A 26,562-nucleotide genomic window follows, 5' to 3' on the forward strand; every position below is an offset into this window, starting at 1 on the left:
CCATTTATGTATTATAAAATCCTGAGGCATGCACACAGTCTCACACCCACTAGAAAAAGATCTAGAAAGATACACACCAAATTATTATCAGGTTACCTCTGGGGACGGGAATGGAAATAGGGAAGTGAAGGAGAACTTTCCAATATTGAAATTTTCATTTATATATTATTTGTTTATGATGGACCAATAATAGTTCTTTTGTAATTTGAAAAAGCAACTTAAAAAAAACAAGACTATGGGAATGGGTTATGGAGGAGGCACATTTGATGTGGGTGATCAGCACAGCTAGCAGCTTCTGTGACTCAGGTCCAAGGGCTGGGAAGTAGACTCTCTGAGAGCTGGGAGAGAGACTCCAAGCTCCTGATTATGCAGGACAGTTCCTTTTTTCCCCCCTTCCTGTTCTCCCTCCTTGGGGTCATGTGCTCTTGGCTCTCTTTGGATCACTTCTAACTCTATGCAGCCAGAGGAGAAGGGCCCCTCCCTCAGAAGACCCAGGAGGATGACTTGGGCCTACTTGGCCCTAAGCCTTATGAAGAAATCTCCTCTTTACCTTGGTGCCCATTGCCTCAGGGCTCTTTCCCTAGACCTTTGTATCAGAGCACAGGATCTCCAGAGGCTGAGGGAAAAGTGCCACAGCACTTGGCAACTTTTAGTGTAGCCTTCTGGGGCTCTCCACCCAGATTCCACCTTAGAATTTCCTGGGGAGCTTTGAAAAAATATAAACCTCAAATATAGACATATATGTTGAAATAGAGAATAAATGTTTTGTTGTGTCAGTAAATGACCAACGTTGGGTAAAATAGAAATTTTCATCCATTCCAGAAGGCGTGTAATTGGTTAAGAACCTTTTGACAAGTCGTTGGACAATATTAAGAGTCTAAAATAGTTTCATATTATTTTGTCCAGTAATAAAACTTCTGGAAATTTCTCCTGGTGAAAAGCAAAATGCCTCAAATAAGGAAAATTTATGTGAAGAGTTCTCTCATTATGTTTCCTTTTGTATAGCTAAAAATCAGAAGCAAACTAAATGCTCAACAAATGTCAGGTGAATGGTTAAATAGGTGTACTCCATGGAACATTTTGTGACAATTAAAATTGTAATGAAAATTTGCAAAAGTCAGTTAAAATGTAGTAATGATGAGGGGTGCCTGGGTGGCTCAGTCGGTTAAACATCTGACTCTTGATTTCAGCTCAGGTCATTGATCTCATGGTTCGTGAGATCAAGCCACACGATCTCATAATTCTCTCTCCCTCTCTCTCTGCCCCTCTCCTGCTTGTGTGCTCTCCCTCTCAAAATAAATTAATAAACTAAAAAAAAAAAAAAAAAAAAGAGGTTCACGGCTAAAAAGATTCTGGCTCTTTAGGAGAAGGTGCTGCAGCCAATTTGCTGTTGGGCCAAAGGAAACAAATGCAAATTGAATAGGAGAGAGAAGCTCAGGAAAGGCAGACAGCAAAAAAGGTTGATCACCAGAATATAACGATCCTTTTATGGCCCAACATTCTGAGGACCTCAGAAGAAGGGTAACATAGTGATGTGGCATGATTGGTGGGGCCAAAGAGCCCCCTGCTTATAAATGTCCTCATCTGGTGCTGTGTTGCCTGTAATTCCACTATTAGGCTAACTCCACTTGGGTTATTAAGTATTGCCCATTCATTGTTGCCCTCTTCTAAAACATAGACTCCTGAGAGGAATAACACTTTGACTCGACAACAATTAAGTGGAATTAGTTCATGATTTACTCAGCCAATTTGAGTACCTACTCTGTGCTTGGTACTACAGTAGGAATTGGGATACTATGGAGGGATGACCTCATTAAGGTGACTAAGACTTAGTTCAAGTCAGAAGTACCTACTGAACACCTCCTGTCACCTGACAAGGAGCTGGTGCTGGGACAGGAGGAAGACAGAAAAATGCACAACACTGTCACCTCCCTCAAGGAGCTCACAGCTTTGTTGGGGGCGGGGGGGGTGGGGAATCCAAGCACACAAAAGACAGAACAAGCAACTGCTTATTAAACTACTAATATAATCAAGGGCCGACATGAAGAGTGGAGCTCAGAGCCTTTGTGTCAAAGAGTCTTTTCAGAAGCTTTCATGATTGAACCACACTAACCCTTTTCATTAGGGAGCCTAGAAAAGAAGCTATTATAACCCAACTGTTTTCTAAATATTAACATGGGCGTGACTTCCTGGTTCTGAGACCTCACCTTAGTTTCTACCCTACATGCTATAGCTCTGGCTAGACTGAACACTACTGAAAGGGAGCTATTCATTAAGCATTAAGCATTAAGCAGGGTGCTTGGGACTCACCCACCTTCTCTTCCTGTGCCCCAAACTGGCCATTTGCCACATTTGGTGGTGGGCTGAGTGGTTTCACATGTACTAAACACTCACAAGATACATGGTTTCTCCCTATCATAGTCATGCTCACAAGGTACCCTCATGAGAAAAGCCTCACCAGCTTCTGGCTCCAGCTGTCATGGGGAGGAAGGATTATGACAGTCCCCAAGTCGGGAAAGGAAGCAAGATTTAGAAACAGAAGAACAGGTGTGGCTCAGAATCCAGGCATCAAGCAGGACCAGACGGGACAATATTACCAAATTTTAAGAAGGAGACTTTTCATGAAATTATGTGCCTTTTTATGAAACTATCTTTAGTAAATTGTGTGATCCTCGAAGCACATTCCAGGCCAGAGGTCCTTTGGGGCTGGATCAAAAGCCCAGAAGGAATGAGGAATGTAGACTAATGCAAGAACAAATCAACATCTAGCCCAGAGGAAGGGCAGAGTCATTGGCACCATGGCTCAGAAAAGACTGGAAGCTCAGAACTGGAAGCTCAGAACTGGAAATCAAATCTGGCATTGCCAAGAAAGAGTAGACAAAACAAAATCTAAGGCCAGGTACTGTGGTGGCACAGGCCTCGAGGGGGAGAGCACAGAGTAGGGTCCAAACTGAAGATGGGTGTTCAGATCCAGGGGAGCCAACTGATGTCTACAGACTAAGCAAAATACTGGAAAAGTGGTTGCCTCTGGTTTGGGGGACGGTGGTGTTGCTGACTGGGAAGAAACATGAGGGGACTTCCTGAGAAGATACAGAGATGAATGTCTTATATCTTGAAAAAAGTGTGGGTTACACAGGTATATCCATTTGTCGAAAGTCACTGAATTGTAGACTTGGGATTTGTGTACTTTAATGTATGTTAAGTTTTACCCCTCAAAACTGTAAACTAATTAAACTCTCATTACGCTTACTTTAAGTGGTGCTAGGGATTAGCAATTCTGAAACTACGATTTGTGTATTCTTGACCTTGAGGTTAATGGGAGCCAGATTTCTAAGTGCTGGGGAAAGAAATTACAAATATGGAAAAAGCATTTGTTGTATTAGAATTGGAGTTATTAGAATAAATATATATTATGTCACATATATCTCCAACATATTTCTAATATATATCTATGCCTCTATATGTATCTATTTCCATTTGTATATGTAATATTACCTAATTCTGTCTGGTAAGAGGCCTAGAAACAGTGACACACCAGTAAGAATGAGCACTTTTAGCACCCAGATCTTGGTTTCTAAATACCATTACCCACTAAAGGAACTAGCGATTCTTGGGAAATGGCTTATTCTGGGGCTGTGGGCAGGAAAAGTAGAGGATGAGCCTGGAACATCTTATTTTGCAAGAAGGTAAGGAAATGCTCAAAGAATCATGAAAATATGTTCAAAAAGACTCAAGAGCCAGCGGTAAGAGGCTCCCACTCCCCAATCTGGAACAATTTTAACATCAAAATAAATAATATTTATAATGGATTGTACTCCACTGATAGCCTAAGAATCATGTTGAGATAGATAGATAGATAGATAGATAGATAGATAGATAGATATAAATGTTAAGGGAAACCTCTTTATTACAGTAGAATGCAAAATGAGAGTTGTAGAAAATCATCAGAGGATGCCAAAATGGATGGGTAAAAATTTGATTTAAAAAAGGATAATTATAGGGTTGCCTGACTGGCTCAGTTGGTAGACCATGTGACCCTTGATCTCAGGGTCATGAGTTCAAGTCCCACATTGGTCATTGAGCCTACTTAAAAAAAAAAAAAAAAAAAAAAAGGGATATGCAATTTTGCTACTAGGTATTTACCCAAAGAATTAAAAAATACTGGGGCGCCTGGATGGCTCAGTCAGTTAAGTGTCCAACTCTTGGTTTCAGCTCAGGTTATGATTTCATGGTTTCATGGGTTTGAGGCCTACACTGGGCTCTGTGCTGGTGGTACAAAGCCTGCTTGGGATTCTCTCTTTCCCTCTCTCTCTGCCCCTCCCCCACTCACTCTGTCTCTGTCTCTCTCAAAAATAAATAAATAAAATTTAAAAATTAAAAAAGAAGAGAATACAAAAACACTAATTCAAAGGGATACATGCACCCTGATGTTTAGAGCAGCAGTATGTACTGCAACTGAATTATGGAAAGAGCCCAAATGTCCATTGACTAATGAGTGAATAAAGAAGATGAGTTATACACACACACACACACACACACACACACACACACACACACACACATACACACAATGGAATATTACAAACTATAATAATCAAGAAATATTACTCAGCATAAAAAAGAATGAAATCTTGCCATTTGCAATGACATAGATGGAGCTAGAGTGTATTATGCTAAGGAAAATAAGTCACTCAGAGAAAGACAAATAGCATATGATTTCACTCATATGTGAAATTTAAGAAACAGAACAAATAATCATAGGGGAAAAAAGAGACAGAGATAAATCAAGAAACAGAGAACTGATTGTTACCAGAGTGGAGGTGAGTGAGGAAATGGGTTAAACAGGTGATGGGGATTAAGGAGTGACCTTGCCATGATGAGCACTGGGTGATGTATGGAAGTGTTGAATCACTATATTGCATACCTGAAACTAGTATAACACTGTATGTTAACTAACTGGAATTTAAATAAAAACTTTAAATAAATAGGATAATTACAGAGATGTAAAGTATGCAGCAAATGACTTAATGAAAGAGAAAAATAATAACTTCATAGCATCAGATACCACTCTACCAAGTCATCAGGGCTAAGATCTCTATATTGTTACAAACCAATATCCCATATCACATGCCCCCGATTAGGATGCTTGGAGAAGAGCACACTATCAACTCTGTGGTATTCCTGCCAAAAATGCATAACCTGAATCTAATCATGAGAAAACATGAGGCAAACCCAAACTGAAAGACATTCTACAAAATAACTGGCCTGTACTTTTTTTTTAAATGTTAAGGTCAAGAACACAATGAAAGGCTAAAGAAATGTCCCAGAATAAAGGAAAATAAATAGACCTGACAACTAAATGCTATGTATAATCTTGGATTTGATCCTCAGGGGAGGGAAAAAAAAGTAAGGACATTTTGGGGGCAATTAATGAAAGACACAGTAGTATTGTATTAATGCTTAATTGCCTGATTGTGTAACTGCACTGTAGTTATTAAGAGAATGCCTTTTTGGAAAATTCATACTGGAGCCAATAGGAGCACATCTCCATCTTCAATGGGAGAGGAGAGTGGGAGAGAAAAAGAGAGAATGATAAAGCAAATAAAGCAAAAGTGTAAACAAACAAATCATAAGTTGTAGAAGTTCCTTGAACTGTTCATGCAATTTTTCAGTAAAATTGAAATTATATCAAAATAAAAGAATCTCCCCCAAAACGAAACAAAGCAAACAAACGTATGGGTGTGGTCAGCAGCCCGGAGGCTTATGCTTCCTGCTAGGACCAGAGCCAGCCCAAAGCGTGACCATTTCAGTGCCTGCAGGAGGGAAGGGTGGGGGGAGGGGGGGGTACCTGCAGGGTAGGCTTAAGTTGGCAGGCAGTAGTATTATGTAAATTCTGTCAGCGACTAGACCACAAGCTGGGTGCAGTTCCTGGCAGGGCCATCCTGTCCTTACAGCAGAGAGGCCTTACAGCTGTTTTGTGTCAGATGCAACGGAGAAGAATCATTGGTAAATGTGTGAACTGTGCTCAGATTTCAATTTTTCATAAAACAGATTCTTGTTTAAGTCTTCTGCTTTTGTTATAGCCATCAGGAAATAGAAATGCGTTTGCATTTTTGCAAGGAGGCCTGAACTTTAAAATCTGGTAAAAGAGTTTAAGGTTCAAAGATTTTAAGGTATAATCAGTTAAGATTTTCCCTTTTAGTAAGAGTAGTAATTAAGGCATAAACTTTCCCTAAGCAATTTCTTTCCAAAAAGAAGCATACATTTAAAAATAATTCATTAATATCTCTTCTACGGCCATTATTCAAAGCTTGGCCTTCTGCCATGGCTCTAGAACACAGTGATTTTTTCTCTGTCATTTCTTTTTTTGGCCAAAGATTCTAAGAATCTCTGAACTGTTAATTATATAATTTCCTCTGGTTTGTCCCCCAGAAGCTTAACAGTCAGATTTTTTCCCCCAGCATATTGAATGCCCCACAAATCAAAGACCAATTCTCTGAAAGTAAGACAGGCTTCTTCATATGACCTTTAGGTGGCTATCAACTGCCTTTTCTCTAAGAGGTAGCCACTCTGCCTGCTCCCTTCAAAATCAATCCCATTATGTAAGTTCTTCCTAACCTCTAACTTACACCTCCTGGCTGTGCCTGGGAAGGGCCAAGAGTGACTGCAACACTGGGGAGTGGAACCAGAATTCATCTTCCCTTTCCCTCTGCCTACCTATGGGGAGCATTTCTAACAACCATCCAGGCTCACTCCCAGGCAGCCCTTACTGAGGCCGGGTGGGGGGCGGGGGGCAGCACGTAGCCTAGCCAACGCTAGAGAAGGCACTGTCTCCCTAGGAGGGCCTGGAAAACACAACTCATTAGAGCTAGGCTGAGTCATCAGGGTGTGGAAGCTGTTGGACCACATTCTTGCAACATAACAAGCAAACAGAGTCCAGGCAGAGAACATCTCGACTGTGGATTCTGTAATACTTTTCAAGGCCAGTTCACAAAGGCATTCAGCAGCACTGTGAACGTGAAATAAAAGGCATACAGAACCACAGCTCCAAACTGAGGCCGATTGGAACTACACAAGGTTAGGTTAGCCTGTAGCTGATCAGGACAACAGAGGAAGAGGTCTCTTCTGGGACCTGAAGGCCCTGGCAGACGGAAGGCATGAACCCAAGTGAGTGTGTTGCCAGCCTTTGGTCTCCAGGCTTAACTACTCTTGGTCTTGAACTCCTAGCTGGATAGAATTTACTGAAGCAGAAAGTAGCCCTTCTTACCCCTGAGAACCCAGGCAAAGAGGAAAAGTGCTTTGAAACTGAGATCTGTTTCCAGGGTATAATTGCTTCAGTCTCTGAAACTGGAAGACCAGGATCCATTTTCTTAGAGGCCAACAGCAGCCTGAGAGGCAAGTGTAGTGGAGCAAGAAGAGTCATGCAGACAAGTTGAGCCAGGCCTAACTTATTTTCTTTGAGGCTCAAACCCATTCCTTTCAGGCAGTGGTCTGGAGGCAGACACCTGGCTCTGAGACCAAACTAAATGTTCATCCTTATGAAGAAATGCTTCTAATAGACCAAAAGGTGGGATCCTGCAAGAAGCAAAAAATGCCAAGACTAACGCACTGGTGTGATGGCCACACCCTACCTCCCCAACCAGACATCTTAAACCTGACATTTAATAAGCCATGAGACACTTGTTTTCACTCTCACCATCAAAGTATAGGAAGACAGATGCTCTCTGCCTTTTTGCCTTTGGGTATTTTTCTCCTGCTTCCTGAGCTGTGCTGGGGAGAGACAGAGAAGAAAAGGAAGGAGAAACCCAGGAAGATGAGAGAAATTCTCCCCATCCTTTAACAGATTTCTGTTCTGCTCCTGTGGTTGAGGGGCCAGGGTCTGGGCTGGCTTATCTGCTGTACTCACATTCTGGTCATTTTCTCTCTAAAATAAGGATGGCCAGCACCTCCACTTGTGTTAAATGTTTCTGTCCGGGGCCTGTATACAATCTTGCAAATGTGTCACTGGTGGCAAGGAGGGCCGGGTGTGGTTGCAGACAGACAGACGCAAGTCCATCTTTGCCTCTGGAAAAACAAGTTAAGAGGCACACTTTCTAAAGGCAGTCAGATCCCTTCCCAGTCCAGTATATTTGACTTTGTTATGGGATACAGAAGAGATGAGAGCTAGCATTTGGGTGGGGGCAGCTAAGTGTGCTGGACACTTTAGCTATGTTCTCCCTTACTCCCCCAACAACTCTGAGGCAGGTGGTATTGTCCCCATTTTATAGATGAAAAAACTGGTGCTCTGTATTTGATAGGGTACTAGCTACCAGACCTTAGGTAACTGGCAGAATTAGGATTTGAAGCCAATTTGTATGTACAAAAGCTGATGTGCTTTCTATGGGTCTGTGCATACTGTTCTTTGTCATCCCTGGTCACCCAGTGCTTCTTACATCTTTCCTGATTTGTCAAAGATTGCCAGGAGTGACTGAGAGGTCATGATTTGACTTTCATCTCTTAATTTTATTTGATTTGAATTTTATTTTTTTATACAGTTGACCTTTGAACAACATGAGTTTGAACTATGTGGGTCCACTTACACACAGATATTTTTTTCAATAAATACAGTACAGTACTGTAAATATATTTTCTCTCCCTTATGATTTTAATAACATTTTCCTTTCTCTAGCATACTTTATGTTAAGGATACAGTACCTAATATATATAACACACTAAATATGTGCTGGTTGACTGTTGATATTATTGGTAAGGCTTCTGGTCAATAGTAGGATATTAGTAGTTAAGTTTTAAGGAGTCAAAAGTTATAGGTGGATTTTCGACTGCACAGGAGGTCAGTGCCTCTAACCCCTGTGTTGTTCAAGGGTCAACTGTATACTTGGATTTCATTTTAAAAAAACATTTTAAACTATTTTTTAAAACTATAATTAAAAACATACACAGGACACCTGGATGGCTCAGTTGGTAGAGCATGCAATTTTTGATCTCAGAGTTGTGAGTTCAAGCCACATGTTGGGCAGAACCTACTTTAAAAAAAAAAATGTTAGCTAGCTACCAAATTAAAACACATAGCACAATAGAAACACTAGCACATAAATTTCTGCTGACAGATTTTTGAGCAAATCTTGGTCCCTCCCTCCTTTCCTCTCTCTCTCTCTCTTTCTGTCTTTTGGCTAACAGGGACTTGAAGTATAATTTGTCTACAGTTAAAATGCACAATTCTTAAGTGTACAGCTCATGAATTTTCACATATATGCACTCCATACAACTACTACCTATATCAAGTGAATATCAAGGTTTACACAATGTTTAGCATTTCAGGAAGTTCCCTTGTTCCCCTTTCAAAGTCATTAGCCCTTGCTACCCTCCCACCACTAATCTGACTCTATCACCATAGACTAGTTAGTCAGGTCATTGATTAGGAAGCTTATGGGTATGCACTGGCCTTTTGTGTCTGTCCCAAGAATGCAGTGCTCGGTCAACTGTCACACAAGGCTCAAAAGCACCTATTTGGTCCATGTTAGGTCTCAGTGGGCTTTCAAACAAATGCATAACCTGCCACATGGCTCTCCTGCTTATAAAAAGTGTTGGGTAGGAGTACCTGAGTGGCTCAGTCGGTTAAGCATCCGACTCTTGACTTCAGCTCAGGTCATGATCTCACAGTTCATAGGTTTGAGCCCTGCATCCGGTGCTGTGCTGGTAGCATGGAGTCTGTTTGGGATTCTTTCCCTCTCTCCCTCTCTCTGTGCCCCTCCCCTTCTCGCACTCTCTCTCTTTCTCTCTCTCTATCAAAATAAGTAAATAAGCATTAAAAAAAGTGTTGGATATTCCATTTCTGTATCTAAGACAAGAAATTCAACAATCTTAATGATTTGATTTAGAAATTAAAAATGTTTTGGTATTCCTTTTTCAAACTTCTGGGTCTGTTTATACAATAGATGACAAAGCAAACTGATTTAAAAAACATATATATCTGTTTTACTCTTTGCAACTAAAATTATATATACAAGTGAATTAAATGCCAAGCTTGGCAATGGTTATATCTATATTAATTTTTTTTTTAATTTTTTAAGGTTTATTCATTTTTCAGAGACAGAGAGACACAGCATGAGCGGGGGAGGGGCAGAGAGGGAGACACAGAATCCAAAACAGCCTTCAGGCTCTGAGCTGTCAGCACAGAGCTCGACGCAGGGCCCGAACTCATGAATGGTGAGATCATGACCTGAACTGAAGTCGGATGCCTAACTGACTGAGCCACCCAGGCGCCCCTATTAATTATTTTGAATTTTGGTATTCATCAAAACAGTAATTTTCCTTCATATATTAACTTTATAATTGAATGCTAAGTAAATTCTAACTTAAAATATATACAAATTATCTTGTAAATATTTTAAAATTAGGGTTCATTTAAGATTTGTCTGAAGAACTTATACTAATAAAATGTTTGTAACCCACATCCTAGGACATAATTTGTCTGGGCAGAGAGACTTGGCCCTTAAAGTAGCTAGATTTTTTCTTCCTGACAGCCATTTACCTCAGGCTTACATTGTTCTGAACTGCCCTGTTTTTTTCCTGTCCAGTTGGAAGCACTTTCTCTACTTGCGGAAGCAATGGAAAAAAGTACGGTAAAACCTTGGGTTGCAGGTAATTTGTTCTGCAGTTGTTCCACAAGATGAGCAAACATTTCTGATTAATTTTAACTTGATAAACAAGAAATGTCTTGCAATATGAGTATGTATGCTGAACATCACATGATCACAATGGTTCTTCTCTCTCTGTCTCTCTTGCTGTGGGACTGTGGGTGATCGTCTCTCATGCTCAGATGCTCAGTCTCAGGCCATGGTGTTTGGCAGAAATTGGTGATTTTTCAGAATGTTGGAAGATGCCCACAACTGGCACTAGTGTATTTTTTGTCACTTCAAAGCACCTATGGACAGTCCTTTGCTTTTCCATACAAGAGTAAGCTTAGGAATGCTTTGCTTCATTCTAGGTCAGGAGGCTTGCAGATATAGACCCTTTCCTCTGCTGCCTTATTGCCAGTTACATTAAATACACTATATGACAAGAGTTTAATACTGTGTGAGCGTATACAGTGGCCCCCGTGCAGAAAAATTCCATTGAGTGATTCCATTAGTGATAGTGAAAGTTGTCCTACACAATAACCCTCCTCTCTCTTGTCTCCCTTACACCAGCTACAAAGGTTTTCAAAGGTAAGTGCAGCTTAATTTGTTTTTCTTTATATTTTGTATTTTATTATTTTGTATTATATTACAGTATTATAATCATTTTTATATGAATATTTTTGTGGAATGAATCATCTGAGTTTCCATTATTTCTTATGGGGAAATTTGATTTGATAAATGAGCACTTTGGATTACAAGCATGTTTCCGGAGTGAATTAGGCTCACAAACCAAAGTTTTACTGTAGTTACCACTCCACCACCTTCACCAGGAGAGCCTTATCTGTGCCCTTCCTTGTAAAACTGGTTTTAGAAAGCTCCTTTTTTGAGTGTGTGTATGTGTGTGTTTTATTACTAGCATTTGGGGATTATCATTCTTGCTCCCTGTGGGTAAACATTACTTTTCTATTGTTTTTCGGGTGTGGAGTTTGGTGAGCTCTTTATAGATTTTGGATACTAGCCCTTTGTCTGATATGTCATTTGCAAATATCTTTTCCCATTCCGTTGGTTGCCTTTTAGTTTTGTTGGTTGTTTTCTTTGCTGTGCAGAAGCTTTTTATCTTCATAAGGTCCCAGTAATTCATTTTTGCTTTTAGTTCCCTTGCCTTTGGGGATGTGTCGAGTAAGAGATTGCTACGGCTGAGGTCAGAGAGGTCTTTTCCTGCTTTCTCCTCTAGGGTTTTGATGGTTTCCTGTCTCACATTCAGGTCCTTCATCCATTTTGAGTTTATTTTTGTGAATGGTGTAAGAAAGTGGTCTAGTTTCATTCTTCTGCATGTTGCTGTCCAGTTCTCCCAGCACCATTTGTTAAAGAGACTGTCTTTTTTCCATTGGATGTTCTTTCCTGCTTTGTCAAAGATGAGTTGGCCATACGTTTGTGGGTCTAGTTCTGGGGTTTCTATTCTATTCCATTGGTCTATGTGTCTGTTTTTGTGCCATACTTTTCTATTGTTAAAGAAAAAAATTAGACCATTTTCAAAAGTCATTTCCTAAAATAAAGTAGGGTAGGAAGGCCTGGCCACGAGGGCAATGAGTCATCAGAAGGCAGCTTGGAGAGAACGTGGGGCTTTGGGCATGAGCTAGGGAAGCCTTGCTTAATCCTCACAAGACTCACATCAATGAGCCAAATAGGATGTCAGGCCCTTCCAACTTGAGAAAAGGGCCTAGTGAGCAGTTTAGATCTAGTGAATGTATAAGAAGGACAGCTGGAGAATGTTGGAGGTACAGGTGGAAGGCAGACAGGTCCTAGGATACTGGCTGGGGCCACTCAGCTGCTGGAAAAGTAAGATCCAGAAAGCTACTCAGACTGTCTGAAGTTTGACTTAAGGCAGAACCAATCTTAACCCTTGGTTGGGTAACACACATCACAGGCACATTGCACAGGGACAGGAGCTGGTCCAAGCAAAGAAGGCCAACTCTAGTTGGTGTGGGGACCTGAGGCCCTGAGAAGAATCCCTGGGCTCCCAACCTAGATTAGATTCAAACAACTTCAGAGCACAAGGGCCAAAAGGCAACCAAGAGGCCCTAACCAGAGTGAAATCTGAGAAGTTTCTGGAAGATGCTGCACAGGCCACAGTCAGACAACTAGGGCAACCCAATCCCTCCCCTGTCTGAAATTGGAGATTATGACTCTAGTATCCAACCCTGAGGCAGTGGATGAGTAGGAGGATGATTTTCTAGATAAAACCTAAACCAACAAGTCCCACTAGAGCTTCTACAAAGGAATTAGGGATGCAGGAACACAAGATGCCTGGTCCTACTTGCATCAAAGTATGACATCACCAGCTACTATAAACTAAGTTTCGCTCTGGTTAACTGCCCTGTCATTTGCTACCTTTGTTATCTTCTATTTCTCAGTAATCAGCGGTGCATTGCAGTGATTAAGAGTGGTCAAGAAATCAGACTTCCTGGCTTTATATTACAGCTTTGCCACTTACTAATTGTGTGAACTTGGTTTTTAAGTGTCCTTGAGTTTCTACTTCTTTATCTGTAATGTTGGAAGAATGATAGGACCAACTCAAGAGGTAAATGTGATTAAATGAAATCACACATGTAAAGCCTTTGGCACAAGATGAGGATTCAACAGAAGTTTGCCTGTGGTGATGGTGAGGGTAGACATAATAGCAGCAGTAGGAGTAATGGTAGTGACAAACCAATGAGCAGTCGTGGACTCATCTCAGGGGTGGGAGGGTAGAAGAGTAGAGAGGTGGTGCCCTGTAAGCTTGGGTTGCAGAGGAATCTGACAGGAAGAACTTCCTACTGTGGTTAATCTAGGGTTCCTCATCATGCAGGTTGGCTCCCCTCAGCCTGCCAACAGCTCTGGAAGTCCTCCCTTCCTTCAGGTCTTTGCACTGGAACCATCTCAGTGGGTTCTTCAGTGGGAACCTGACTGATCTAATACCTGATGGTGGTTGTGTGTCTTTCCATCTGTCTTTCATGCTGGTCCTCAAACCAGCTCCTTCACCCAACTTCCCTCCTTGGATATGGGCATCAGCATTTTCCCAAGCACCTGAGTATGACTTTCAGTCAACCCTGACTGTCTTTTTTCCCCTCCCTCTGAGCCCCCACAATCTTAATCCTCACATCCTGAGACTCTTACCCCACAGAATCTTTCATGCCTTCCCCTCCTTTCCTTTCCCATGGCTTCTCCTTCCCATCTAGATCCTTCTTACTGTCTACTTAGGCTATGACATCCCAACTAGAATTCCCTGCCTCAAGTTTCCTCCCTTGCACCTATAATTCAGCCTATGATTTGCCACCAGACAAATCTTCCTAAAACTGGGGCTTTAAAACTTTTTTGGCCATGACACTCAATAAGAAATATATTTTACTTCACAACCCAGTACACACATATAAAACTTACAAAGCAATGCTGTACTCTGACATTTTAAAATTTATGACCCAAGAAATTGACTTTGTGACCCACTAATGGGCCATATCCCACAGTTTGAAAATACTGCCCCAAATAGTTCTAATTATGTCATTGCCCCAGTGAGAGCTTTCCATATTCCCCATCAGTGACTGAACTTACTATACGTTTTAATCTGGCTTTAAAGGATTCTATAGGATGACCCCAATTTGTGTGTCTAAACACACTTAAACTCTCTGGGCCTTGACCGTCTAATTTATAGAATGGAAACAAAAATATTTTCCCAGCCTGAAGGCCAGGGGTAGACCAGATGATCCAGTTAGCTTCCTTTCTAGGAGCTATGATTCTGGAATTCTAAGTGCCCAATATCCAGTAACCAGACATGTCCCCTCTCTGGTCTCCACTCCCCACTCCCATCTATGTCTTTGTTCATGTTCCTTCAGTCATCTTTTTCCATATTCCTCTAACTTTCTATGTTGAAATTCCATTAAAGTTCAGCAAGAGCAAAGGACACAAGAAGGAAAGAACATATTCAAGGAATGCAATTAGTCCACTGAGGGTAGAGCCACTAAGGCTGGTATGTTACACACTGGTGGGAAGAAAGATGAAACTTAAAAGGTGGGCTAGGCTACATCATGTCAAGCTGAGACCCTCAGGCTAAGGTTTCATTTGAATTCAGAGGCCATGGGAGTCACTGATGGTTTCAGAGCAGATGTAACATAATCAAAGGTAAGGTTTAAGAAGACTGACTTGCCTGGAGCTGGAGATATCAGAGATTATTTCAATAGTAAAACTGACATAGCCCAGAGGTATCAGGCCAGGCTAGGTGGTATCAGGACAGGATAGACCAGGGATGGATCTGAGAAATCCAGGCAGGCAGCATCTAGGAGGTTCATCTTGGGCTGCAGATAAGCATCCTGGAGAGCAGAAGGAACACTGAGTGTGGAGGTATAAGAAGCATACTTGAACAAAGGGCCAAAAAGGTGTCTGGCTTCTGCCAGCTCTGGTAGCACAGTGCAGAGACACAGCCAGGATCCGGGACTCAGGCGGCCAGTCCTTGAGAGGGCTGGGGAGAGCAAAACTGCTGGCATAAAAGAAAAGAAACCACCCTTTACCCAAGTCCTGTATGTTACAGTTTCTCCATCAAGCACCTTCACACACCGATCTCAATGACTTCAAAGCCTGAAGTCTGAATGACACCAAACTGCCCATAAAGTCTCTGAAGACAAGAAGCAAATTCTTTCTCCTCCTGGGACCCAGTGCAGTGCTCACCCCGAGGAGGCCTAGATAAACATTTGTTGGATCGAATTAAAAAGGGATTGTCATTCCTATCACCCCCCCCCCCCCCCAGGAGATCACGGCCTAGGTGTCTATCTTCACTGGGGATTCTTGGTGTCCTGGGCCTTACACTGTTTAACTAAAAGGCCTGAACACCAAAGCTCTGTGGCTGATTATTTTGATACTCTGAATTCATTAACCTCAATGTATTTCTAGATAAAAGGCTTGAGGTGCAGCCTCAGTGACTGATGATGTGTGAACAGCCAAGGGAGAAATTGAGCGTTACTGTCGTCTTTCATCTCAAAGGCCTTGGGGATAGTGAGAGCTCAGCTCTGTGGCAAAACATGAACTATAAATCCTCATGAGATTTGTTTTCCCTCACACAGAGGGAGAAACCAGCACTATTATTATGTCTCTTTTCATGTGCTCTCTTCCAGATATACCATTAACATTTTGGTCTCCCCACCACCCAAGGTGCTTAGTAGATGGGTGGAGCCACTCAAGGAAGGAAGCCACTCATGGGAGGAAGCTGAGTCTCAGGTTCCTGGGATCTGTGTGTACCCCACTGTCACTCTGACAACCCCGAGACAGGAGGGAGAGGCTGCCTGTGGTCAACACACTCCTGAAGGTGAACAGGGGATGTGTGACTCCCAGGAAAAGGATGTAGAACTGTTTCTCTTGGTAAACTCTCCATAAGCCTGTATTATTCAGAATGTATGGCTCCTAGTTATTCAATCCACACTAAAAGCCCCTTTGTTAGCAGGAAAACAGAGGGAAGGCAGATCAATTCTACTTTTGAGGCTCCTGATATACTAAAAAGAAAACATGCACATGGCTAAACAAGATTTTAAATTTTTAGTATATTGGGGGCACTGGCTGGCTCAGTTGGTAGAACATGCAACTCTTAATCTCAGGGTCATGAGTTCAAGCCCCACATTGGGTGTGGAGCCTACTTAAAAAGTAAATAAATGAAAATAAAATCATACTATTTTTTAATATGTTTATTTATTTTTGAGAGAGAGAGAGAGAGCACAAGCGGGGTAGGGACAGAGAGAGAGGGAGAAACAGAATCTGAAGCAGGCTTCAGGCTCTGAGCTGTCAGCGCAGAGCCTGACATGAAGGTCAAACCCACAAACCATGAAATCATGACCTAAGCCAAAGTCTGATGCTTCACCAACTAAGCCACCCAGGTGCCCCCAAATCATAGTATTCTTAATGTTTGTGCTTTTAAAATTAAAATTATATAATGAACATTGTCTTTATTTCCCTCCTGAAAGTATAATTCTGTGTCTGAATTCATAACCTCACCTGCAGATAGCACAAAAGGTCAAATTTAAGGCTCTTTATGAATATGGGCCCTAAATATGAATATAGGATTGCCCACAATCCCACCCAGAGTGCCTCTGTCTCCTCTACCATGCCCTAGTGCACAGAGGACTGAACTGCAGATCATTATGGCTTTGACTAGTGCCAGAATATCCACTGCTTCCATTCAACTGCCCAGGCTCCCTGTGACTTCAAATCAAGTCTGGAGCTTTGATCTACCTAGAGGGGCTACACCCAGATTCAAGACTCCATACTTGTCTGAGGCAAGTCTCCTGGGTGGTGAGAGCCTTTGCTGCCAACTCAGCCAATAAACCGTGCTTTTTGGCTTGAGTTCCATCTGTGATTTCCCCACATGCACTAAAATTGTGAGAACGCCCTATTTCTAAATGCTTGGACACGCTTACCTGTAGCAGCAGGACAAGAAGGGATTTCCCCAGAGATACTCTTGCTTGGGCACATAACAAATGACTCTAAACCCACTGAGCGAGGAATAGGAGGTGCCCTGATCTCCAAACACAGGAGCACATGATTTGATTTCCACTGTGATAATATGGGGGAACTGCCAGCACCATCTTTTAAAAAACATCCAAAGAGGGGCACCTGGGTGGCTCAGTGGGTTGAACGTCAGGCTTTGGCTCAGGTCATGATCTCACGGTTCACGATTTCATGGTTCATGAGTTAGAGCCCCACGACGGGCTTTGTGTCAACAGCTCAGAGCCTGGAGCCTGCTTTGGATTTGGTGTCTCCCTCTCTTTGCCCCTCTGCCACTTACTCTCTGTCTCTCTCTCTCTCAAAAAAAACAAAAAAACAGCCAGAGACCTAACCCAAAGCGTTAACACATCTGCTCTATAGGGTATTGGCTTTGGGGAACAATGGTCAAGGAACCCATTTCTTTGGACTCTGCTTCTTCTCCAGCTTTGGGAGGACTGAAGCTGGAGGCCTCTGTAAGGCCAACTGACCTCTGAGTCAAAACTTTGTTGGGTTTTCCTTACTCAAACTTGTCCTCTAAGAATTTCATACTCGTTTCAAGAGAATAAAGGAGTTAGCACTCAACCATACAATCCCCATAAGGAACAGGGGTTCTATCCCTTCTAGAAGTGGGAAGTCTGAGACCCTAGGGCCTGCTCTGTGTCCTTGAGGTGCCACTGATTCCTGTCCCAGAATTCACTGACGTTTGAAAATATAAAGAGGTGGTGAGGAACAGGCAGTGACACAGTTAGAGAGAGCTGTCTAAAATAACTCGGGAGCCTGGAAATGATTGATGTATTAAAGTGTCTACCCTTCAGAAAAAGAAGATAAGCAGATGAGAAAGAGCAGAAGAAATAACATAGAATTTACAGTATCATTAAAGGAATAAAAATATTTTTTCATATCAATCTCATCTTAATTATAAAGAGGAACAAATTGATGATGTCACTGCCACTATTGTGTTTTTTGGCAAACAGCTATATAATTGTGTTTCCTCACAGGCTATGGCAAAGGGAAAACATTAAAAAAAATTTTTTTTTAATCCCAAGGGGAAAAAAAGACACAAGCAGAAGGAACATTTTTTTCCCCAGACTTGACCATACTTATATTTTAAAAAGTAGTGCTTCTCTAAGCGTACTTCTTCTAGAAAGCTTCTGCTGACCAGATAAATGCTAGAAAACTGAGCTGGTTACTCTGTATGTATCTTGGGTGCTATTTCTTACTGTTTGTTTTTGTTTTTGTTTTTGTTTCTTGAAAGAGAGAGACAGAGTGTGAGCAGACGAGGGGCAGAGAGAGAGGGAGTCACAGATTCTGAAGCAGGCTCCAGGCTCAGAGCTGTCAGCACAGAGCCCAACATGGGGCTGAACTCACAAGCCATGAGGTCATGACCTGAACTAAAGTTGGACCCTCAACCAACTGAGCCACTGAGGTGCCCCTTGTTAGTTCTGGAAATGAGAAAATTATAAAGAAAGTACCACCTCCATCACTAATTACTGATGTCACAAATCCTCACACGACTTTGTGTATTTCTTAAAGGAAATAATGACCGTTGCCTTCCCTCTCTTTCTTTGCCTTTAAAAGTAAAAATTCTAGGGACACCTGGGTGGCTCAGTCAGTTAAGCATCTGCCTTTGGCTCAGGTCATGATTTCATGGTTCATAAGTTCAAGCTCCGTATCAGGTTCTCTGCTGCAGCATGGAGCCCACTTCGGACCACTTCAAAAAAATAAATAAACTTTGAAAAAAAAAAAAAAAGAGTGATAATTCTGGTATAGCTTTTATATGAATTCTGCTGAATTCATTTATCACCAGCTAAAAATGATTTTCTCCAACCCCTACTACCAAGAACATTAGTCCAGTGACTCCTTCCTTCAGGTCTAAAAAGAAGCAATGTCATGCAGCCATTTATTCACTCTATGGAATGCATATTTATTCAGTGGCTGGTGTTTTACTGGGCCCTGAGGATAAAATAGTGACCAAAAAAGAGCCTTGGACTCGTGGTAAGAATCACACCAATAAATGTAAAATTACACTCTGTGATAAATGTCTGTTGTTTCCAAGAACTCCTCCTTGTTCTTAGTTCTTAATTAATCTCTTCTTGCTTCTGTGTGTACCTGCTGCCTCCCCTCTTCAACTTCTATCTCTTCCTATTCACTTGATCCTTCCTGCTCATGCTCTGGTTTACACCCTTAACCCCGCCTTCAGAGCTCTTGACAGAGTAGTTTTATATTCCTCACCTTCTTTTCAGCCACTGAACGACATAAGTTGGTTCCTACCAAACCCATACTACTGAAAATGCTCTCTCAAGATGGGCACCAAGGATCTCCCCATTACCAAATCCTCACTGCAACTTTAAACATTGCTCTTGACCTCTCCTCAGTGTCTAACACCCCTGACTACCTCCATCTGTTAATGTTCTTTCCCTATCAGACAGTGCTCTCTTCTTTCCCCTTACAATGCTGAGGGATTGGGGTTCCCAGGGTTCTATCCTTAGCCCTCCTCCCCTCTATTCATTCTGGGAGATGGCATTCACTTTCCACACCTCAATGACACTTTCTCTTCCTTCCTTGCTTCCTTCTTTCCTTCCTTCCATCCTTCCTTCCTTCCTTCCTTCCTTCCTTCCTTCCTTCCTTCCTTCCTTCCTCTTTCTCTCTTTCTTGTGTGAGAGAGAATCTTAGGGAGGCACCACACCCCGCAAGGAGTATTTGAGTATCTCAGATTTGAGATCTGAGTATCTACAAAACAAAGCTCATGGTTTTCCCTCCTAACCCGTTTCTCCTTTGTTCTCTGTCTGAACAAATAACATCACTTTCCATTCAGGCACCCAAGTCAGAAGCCTGAAAGTTATCTGTGACTATCCTCTTTTCCTCATTCAGGCATTCCATGTGCCATTGAGTCCTATTAGAGTTCACACCTGAAATGTCCCTTCCAACAAAGGATGGCAAATAGGTTTCATGTAATATACTGGCTCTGATCAATTAGTAGTTGCTACTACTATGTTGAGAGCACTGTGTTGGGAAGGATTCTGAGGCAGCCTCTGATCTCACCAGCATCTGACCTCAGTTCCTGGCTTCGCTGTGGGTGGTGGTATACATGCCAGGTATTCGCCATCCAGCTCTAAAACTTCTTTGGTAAACAAATGGAGATAACCTCTTCCTTCTCCCATTGCCACTGCTCTGGATGCTCTCTCGGAGTTTTACAATAGTCTCTTATGTCTCTTTGTCCCTTTTGGCCCCTCTTTCCCCTGATTCATCATTCATCCAGCCTGTGCTTTATCCCTCTAAAACAAAGATATATCTAATCATGTCTGTTTAAAAAGGGTCCCCCTGGGGCACCTGGCTGGTTCATTTGGTTAAGCATCCAACTCTTGGTTTCAGTCAGGTCATGATCTCATGGTTCGTGAGTTTGAGCCCCGCATCCAACTCTGTGCTGGCAGTGCGAGGCCTGCTTGGGATTCTCTCTCTCTCTCTCTCTCTCTCTCTCTCTCTGCCCCTCCCCCCTCACTCTTTCTCTCTCAAAATAAATAAATAAACTTAAAAAAATAATAAAGCATAGGCATTAATGGCCATTCAGAATCTGACTAGAGCGCATCCACCTCCCCCTACACTTCCCTGAGCTTTCTCGGGCAGCACAGAATAGCACCACGGTTCACAGCATGGACTCAAACCCCACATCAGCCACTTCCTAGTTGTATGACTCTCAGCAAGTTATTTGACTTTGTGAGCCTCAGTTTCCTTATTAGCAAAATGGAGGAAAATAGGGTTGTTGTGAGGATGAGAGGAGTTAAGTGATAGAAAGCACCTGGCAGAGCTCTGGTGCACAATAAACCAACGTAAGTGTTCTCTCCCATTGCCCGCATGGGCACACTTGGCCCTCACTGGATCTGGTCAGGCTGTTTCCATTGGCCCTCCCCCATCTTTCTGCACTTCCTGGAAGAATACCTTGTCCCTTGCTCCATCCTCCTATAGCACGCACCCTGTTCCGCTGCTCCAGCAGTCATTACACTGTACCGTAGTTATGTATGTGGGTGTCTGACCCAACAGTCGGGACTTCCCTGAGGGCAGGAAACATGTCTTACCTGTGTGTCCTCTACAGGAGACAGGTTATGCCTTACTGATGACATGATGAACAAGTTGGCAGCGGAGGCAGGATGAGCAGTGGGTAGTGATAATGGTTATAGTTGAAACTGTTGTTTATCTGAAGGGGAGGTAATAAATAACAGTTAATCTCCTGGAATGCTATACCAGTATTGGGTAGACTTTTCTTGCTTTTATATGAAGACATCAAGAGGAATCAATCCCTCAGCTCTTTTTCTTTGCCCCCAGGAAGGGCTTTTACTAACTTCAAGGTTATAATGCCCACTCTCATCTCTATAAACATGAACTGTACTTTTCATGGCCTAATTCCTACCCCACCTTCAGTTCAATGCTAGATGTAGAACAAACAGAAGCTTCTTGTTTAATTGTAAGACCCTTGACATCTACTCCTGACTGGATCATGGGCAGGTAGCTCTGAGTGTCCCATGATCAGAGTTATTACAGCTAATGATAATAAGGGATTTGGAGAGCTTTGATTTACAACTTGGATTAGAAGGAATTAGCCTTCCCCTGAGAAATACCTATCACCATTTGCTGCCTCATGCTCTGATATGACTTAAAATGTGATTTTGTGGGCAACAGACTTCCACAGTTTATTTATTTATTTATTTTTAATTATTTTTTTTTTCCAACGTTTATTTATTTTTGGGACAGAGAGAGACAGAGCATGAACGGGGGAGGGGCAGAGAGAGAGGGAGACACAGAATCGGAAACAGGCTCCAGGCTCTGAGCCATCAGCCCAGAGCCTGACGCGGGGCTCGAACTCACGGACCGCGAGATCGTGACCTGGCTGAAGTCGGACGCTTAACCGACTGCGCCACCCAGGTGCCCCCAGACTTCCACAGTTTATAGTAAACAGTCAGCTGTAACTAGGTGCTTCTAAGCTTCTCTTCAAGGCTCATGACCTTGATTCTGTCCTTGTGCATTCAGAGTACATGGCATGCCCTACAAAGTTTCAGAAAGGGGAAAATCCTCCTTCATATTCTCCTATTTTCTGCACAAACCAGATCTCCCCAGTTCATTCCACAGAGATATTTATGGTTGCTGACTAGCAAATGCATTGAAAATATGCACAGGACGTTGCCAATGGATCTCCGCAAGAGCCTGTCAGTCCTGTTCTGCCCGACCTGCCACCACCCTGCAATGTCCAGAGTTCTGTTTGCACTGAGAGCTCTGGGGCTCCAGGGAGGCGATGCCTATCAACAGGGTCAGATGCACTTTCCAGCTGGCCTCCTCACCTCTGCTTTCCCCAACCTGGCAGACTAGTGGGTTGGAGAGGTTGCAGTCAGTGTGTTTTGACTGCTTTAGCTTCAGTAAAGGCCCATATATGCTTTATATGGGAAATCCATATAAAGCAAGCAATGTATTTTTTTGTGAGGGAAAGCATGATTTGTGGGGGAGAGAGGAGGAAAGAATCTGTTGAGGGATGTGTGGGAAGCAGAATATAGCACGATGGAGGCCAGAACTCCTAGGGATGAAGACCAGAAAATTGTGGATCTGAGCAAGCCTGAGCTGACAGTGGACAGGCTGCCTAGCAGAGAAAGTGCAACCCAAGGCCAAGTTCCCAGAAAAGACTTCCCAATAGTCTCCCATGCCCCTGGGTGGGCAGTGTGCATTCAAGTGAAGACATCCTGGAACAGGAATCAAACAGCAGTAGCTATGGTGACATCACCAGAAGCCAGTTCTCTCCAGTGCAACTCTAGAGCAGCACACATGGAGGATGCAGGCTTCCACAATCAATGCAGACTCTCCGGGGAGTTCCCTGAGGGCCTACATTCTGTGTTAGGGTGTGACTTGGTGGCTTGTGACAGAAACCCGTTCCAGGAAGCCCAAGAAGAAAAAAGGATTTTAAAAGCCATGGGGTGGTGGGGTGGTGGCAAGAGTGACATATAAAATCCAAATGCAGAAATGAGACTAGCCCTCTGAAAAGGCCTGGAACCAGGAGTTGAAGTACTTTAGACCTTTCTGTGTGTCTTGTCTCACAGCCACACGTACCAAGTGACTGATGGTCTCTCAGGGGCTGAAATCCCAGCTCCCAGGTGAGAGACTCCAAATGCTCAGCTTGTTTCAATAGTTCACTGCTGATTCTATCAACTCTGGCTCGGGTGAGAGGACATGAGGTGCTAACATAGCTGCTGGGAGCCGCCCTGTGAGTATGGCAAGGAGAGGGCTTCCAGGGCAGGAGACGTGCAATAGATATCTATTCCAGCCCTTGTTTCCGTTGCGTTGTCCCCTCTTTCCTCAGATCTTTACATGGCTGCCCCCTTCTTGTTATCTCAGCTCAAACATGACCTCCTTGGAGGAATGTTCCTTGACCACACCAACTAAAGTAACAATTGTCCTCTCCCCGTTCCTTCCCATTCGCTCTCTGTTGTGGGCTGAAGTGTGTCTCCCCAAATTCTGTATGTTGAAATCCTAACCCTCGGTACCTCAGAATGACTGTATTTGGAGATAAGGTCTTTAAAGAGGTAATTAAGTTAAAATTAGGTCATTAAGGTGGGCCCTACTCCAATAAGAGTGGTATCCTTATAAGAGGAAATTTGGACAAAGACATGTACAGAGGAAAGAACATGTGAGGACACAGGGAGGAGACAGCTATCTAGAAGTCAAGGACAGAGGCCTTTCAGAAGAAACCAAGCCTGTAGACACCTTGATCTCAGACTTACAGCCTCTAAAATTGTGAGAAGAGAATCTGTTGTTTGAGCCTCCCCATCCGGGAGAGCTGCCTCTCCTAGGGTCTTGCCTTTGCATCATGGTCCTAAAATCTCTGTACCTGTATAAATCAGCCAACCTATTGTCTGAGGATTAATACTGGGCTTCTCCCTGATTTCAAACAGCACAGTGATCTGTACATAGAAGTTACTCATTGATGTTTTTAATGATTTTATTAGACTGCTTTTTTTTTTTTTTTTTTTTTTTTTAGAGAGAGAGAGAGAGCCAGGGAGAGGGGCAGAGGAGAGAGAGAGAGAGAGAGAGAGAGACAGAGACAGAGACAGAGAATCCCAAGAAGACTCCACACTCAGCCTGGAGCCAGATGCAGGGTTCCATCCCTCAACCCTGGGATCACCACATGAGCTAAAATCAAGAGTTGGACACTCAACTGACTGAGTCACCCAGATGCCCCTAGATTGCATTTTACACTTATCTTGGAAGAGTTTGTAAAGGCTTCAGGTTGGGTACTAATGAGTCCTTTTTACTGCACGTATAGAAGTTATAAATTCCCTGGGCATACCTTGATCACAGCAAAATCCTTCTGTTAGTTTTAAGAAGCATTAAAGTGGCACCGAAGGGGACATGTGAGTAAGGAGGTGAAGCCAAAAGCATGTCTGATCTTACCATTAGATGTAAGCCCGCTAAGTAGGGAGGCATGAGCTTTATCTATCTCTGAAATGACTCAAGATAACCAGAAAGAAAGGCAAGAGGGTGACTCATCCCTTGTCTCTATAACAACTCTTTTGGCTATCCCAGCAGCTAACCCCTTAAGGGAAGTGGTGCGTTGCTGGGCCACAGGCCTCATGACTCAAAGTCTTAAGACTTATGTGTTTACTCATTTTCTTAAAGAGACAAAGGCCATTCCTGTGGGTAACTCTTTTTTAATGTCCATTAGTTAGTCATTTACTATGGATGACCCATTCAAGTAAATTGGCTGCCAGATTCCCTCTTCAGAGAAAGGATTATATTTTCATAACTAATTCCTAGCCACACAGTGATTCATCCCCAACACACAGTGACTTCTCTGTGCAAGCCTAAAGACAAAAGAATCCCATATATAGGGAACCATCTGTGAAGGATGCTGTATTGGAGTGAGTCTTATAATCAAGGAGGAAGAGCTAGCAGGCCCTTGTGGCCAGGGTCAGGTAAGTGGGGGGGGAGAGTGCTGGGAGGGACAGTCCAAGTTAAACTCTAAATTTGAATGTTTGCTTCCTCCAATTTCCTTCTTAGCAATACAGTTTTATATACATCACATATCCATTGTTCTTGGACATCATAGGATCCCAAGTAGCTCACATTATAAGTCTACTTGGGTTGCTTGACATAATTTCTAAGTTTATAAGAACCCTGCAACCCATCTTACATTTTTAAAATATTTATTTATTTATTTATTTATTTATTTTATTTTATTTTATTTTATTTTATTTCATTTTGTGAGAGAGAGAGAGATAGAGTGCGAGTGGGGGAGGGGCAAGAGTGAGGGAGACACAGAATCCCAAGCAGGCTTCAGGCTCTGAGCTGTCAGCACAGAGCCCAATGCAGGGCTTGAAACCATGAACTGTGTGAACATGACCTGAGCTGAAGTCTGATGCTCAACTGACTGAGACACCCAGGTGCCCCTAAAGGTTTTTTTTAATGTTTATTTATTTATTTTTGAGAGAGAGAGTGAGAGCAGGGGAGGGGCAGAGAGAGAGAGGGAGACAGACAATCCAAAGCAGGCTCAGAGCTGTCAGAGCAGAGCCAGATGTGGAACTAGAAGTCACAAACGATAAGATCATGACCTAAGCCAAAGTCGGATGCTTAACCAACTGAGCCACCCAGGTGCCCCAAACACATTTATTTTAAACATTTAAAAATTATAGGGGTGCCTGGGTGGTTCAACCAGTTAAGCGTTTGACTCTTGATTTCAGTTCAGGTCATGATCTCACTGTCATGGGATCAAGCCCCGAGTTGGGCTCTGTGCTGAGTGGGGAGCCTGCCTCGGATTCTCTCTCTCTCCTCTGTCTCTGCCCCTCCCCAGCTATGCTCTCTCTCAAAAAATAACATAACATACAATTAAAATAAAATAAAATAAAATAAAATAAAATATTTAAAAATATCTTATTTTTGGAGTTATTTATAGATGTATATATATATATATATACACACTAAATATACCTATATATCTGTATCTATATATTTTTTTGGTAAACTGTAATTTGGACTTTTCATTAATTTCTACCCTTCGATCCCATTGTATTCATGAGATTATACCACAATACCACGTTTCCAATTTTCCATTTTGGTTTACTGAGTGAAGTCATTACCCAAAACATAGAACATGTGTGATTGCATCACTAGTTTACATCATAACCACCAGATGGCCAGCTCAAACCAGGCTTCCTTTGTCCCACCGAGGTTATTTATAAGCTCCCCATAGTCTTGTTCTTACATGAGCAGCCTCTCCCCTGCTCAGTTCTTCTGCTAAAGAAAGTAGTGTGCCATCCCCGTCAGTGGCAGTATCTGCCCCATCCCTTGGGAAAGGTCCATTATCTCCTTGAGAGAACTCTCAGTGACACTAGGAGAACCTAGTGAGAACCCTAATGTCTGTCCCAGGAATCTGCTCTGGAAATCCCTGAAGAGCCAGCACAGCCTGGGG

General features: G+C 42.6%; 1 long non-coding RNA gene across 3 annotated transcripts in view; it reads right to left on the reverse strand.

The window, feature by feature from the left end:
* Positions 1-26,562, reverse strand: part of LOC121031798 (uncharacterized) — a 77,741-nt gene that overhangs the window by 44,684 nt on the left and 6,495 nt on the right. For all 3 annotated transcript variants that reach the window (XR_005790891.1, XR_005790892.1, XR_005790890.1), the window contains exon 2: positions 21,194-21,312. This is a non-coding gene — a long non-coding RNA (uncharacterized LOC121031798). The remainder of the gene's footprint in view (positions 1-21,193; positions 21,313-26,562) is intronic.

Source organism: Herpailurus yagouaroundi, unplaced genomic scaffold, assembly GCF_014898765.1.
Source record: "Herpailurus yagouaroundi ecotype Mexico unplaced genomic scaffold, PumYag 141, whole genome shotgun sequence".
NCBI lineage: Eukaryota > Metazoa > Chordata > Mammalia > Carnivora > Felidae > Herpailurus > Herpailurus yagouaroundi.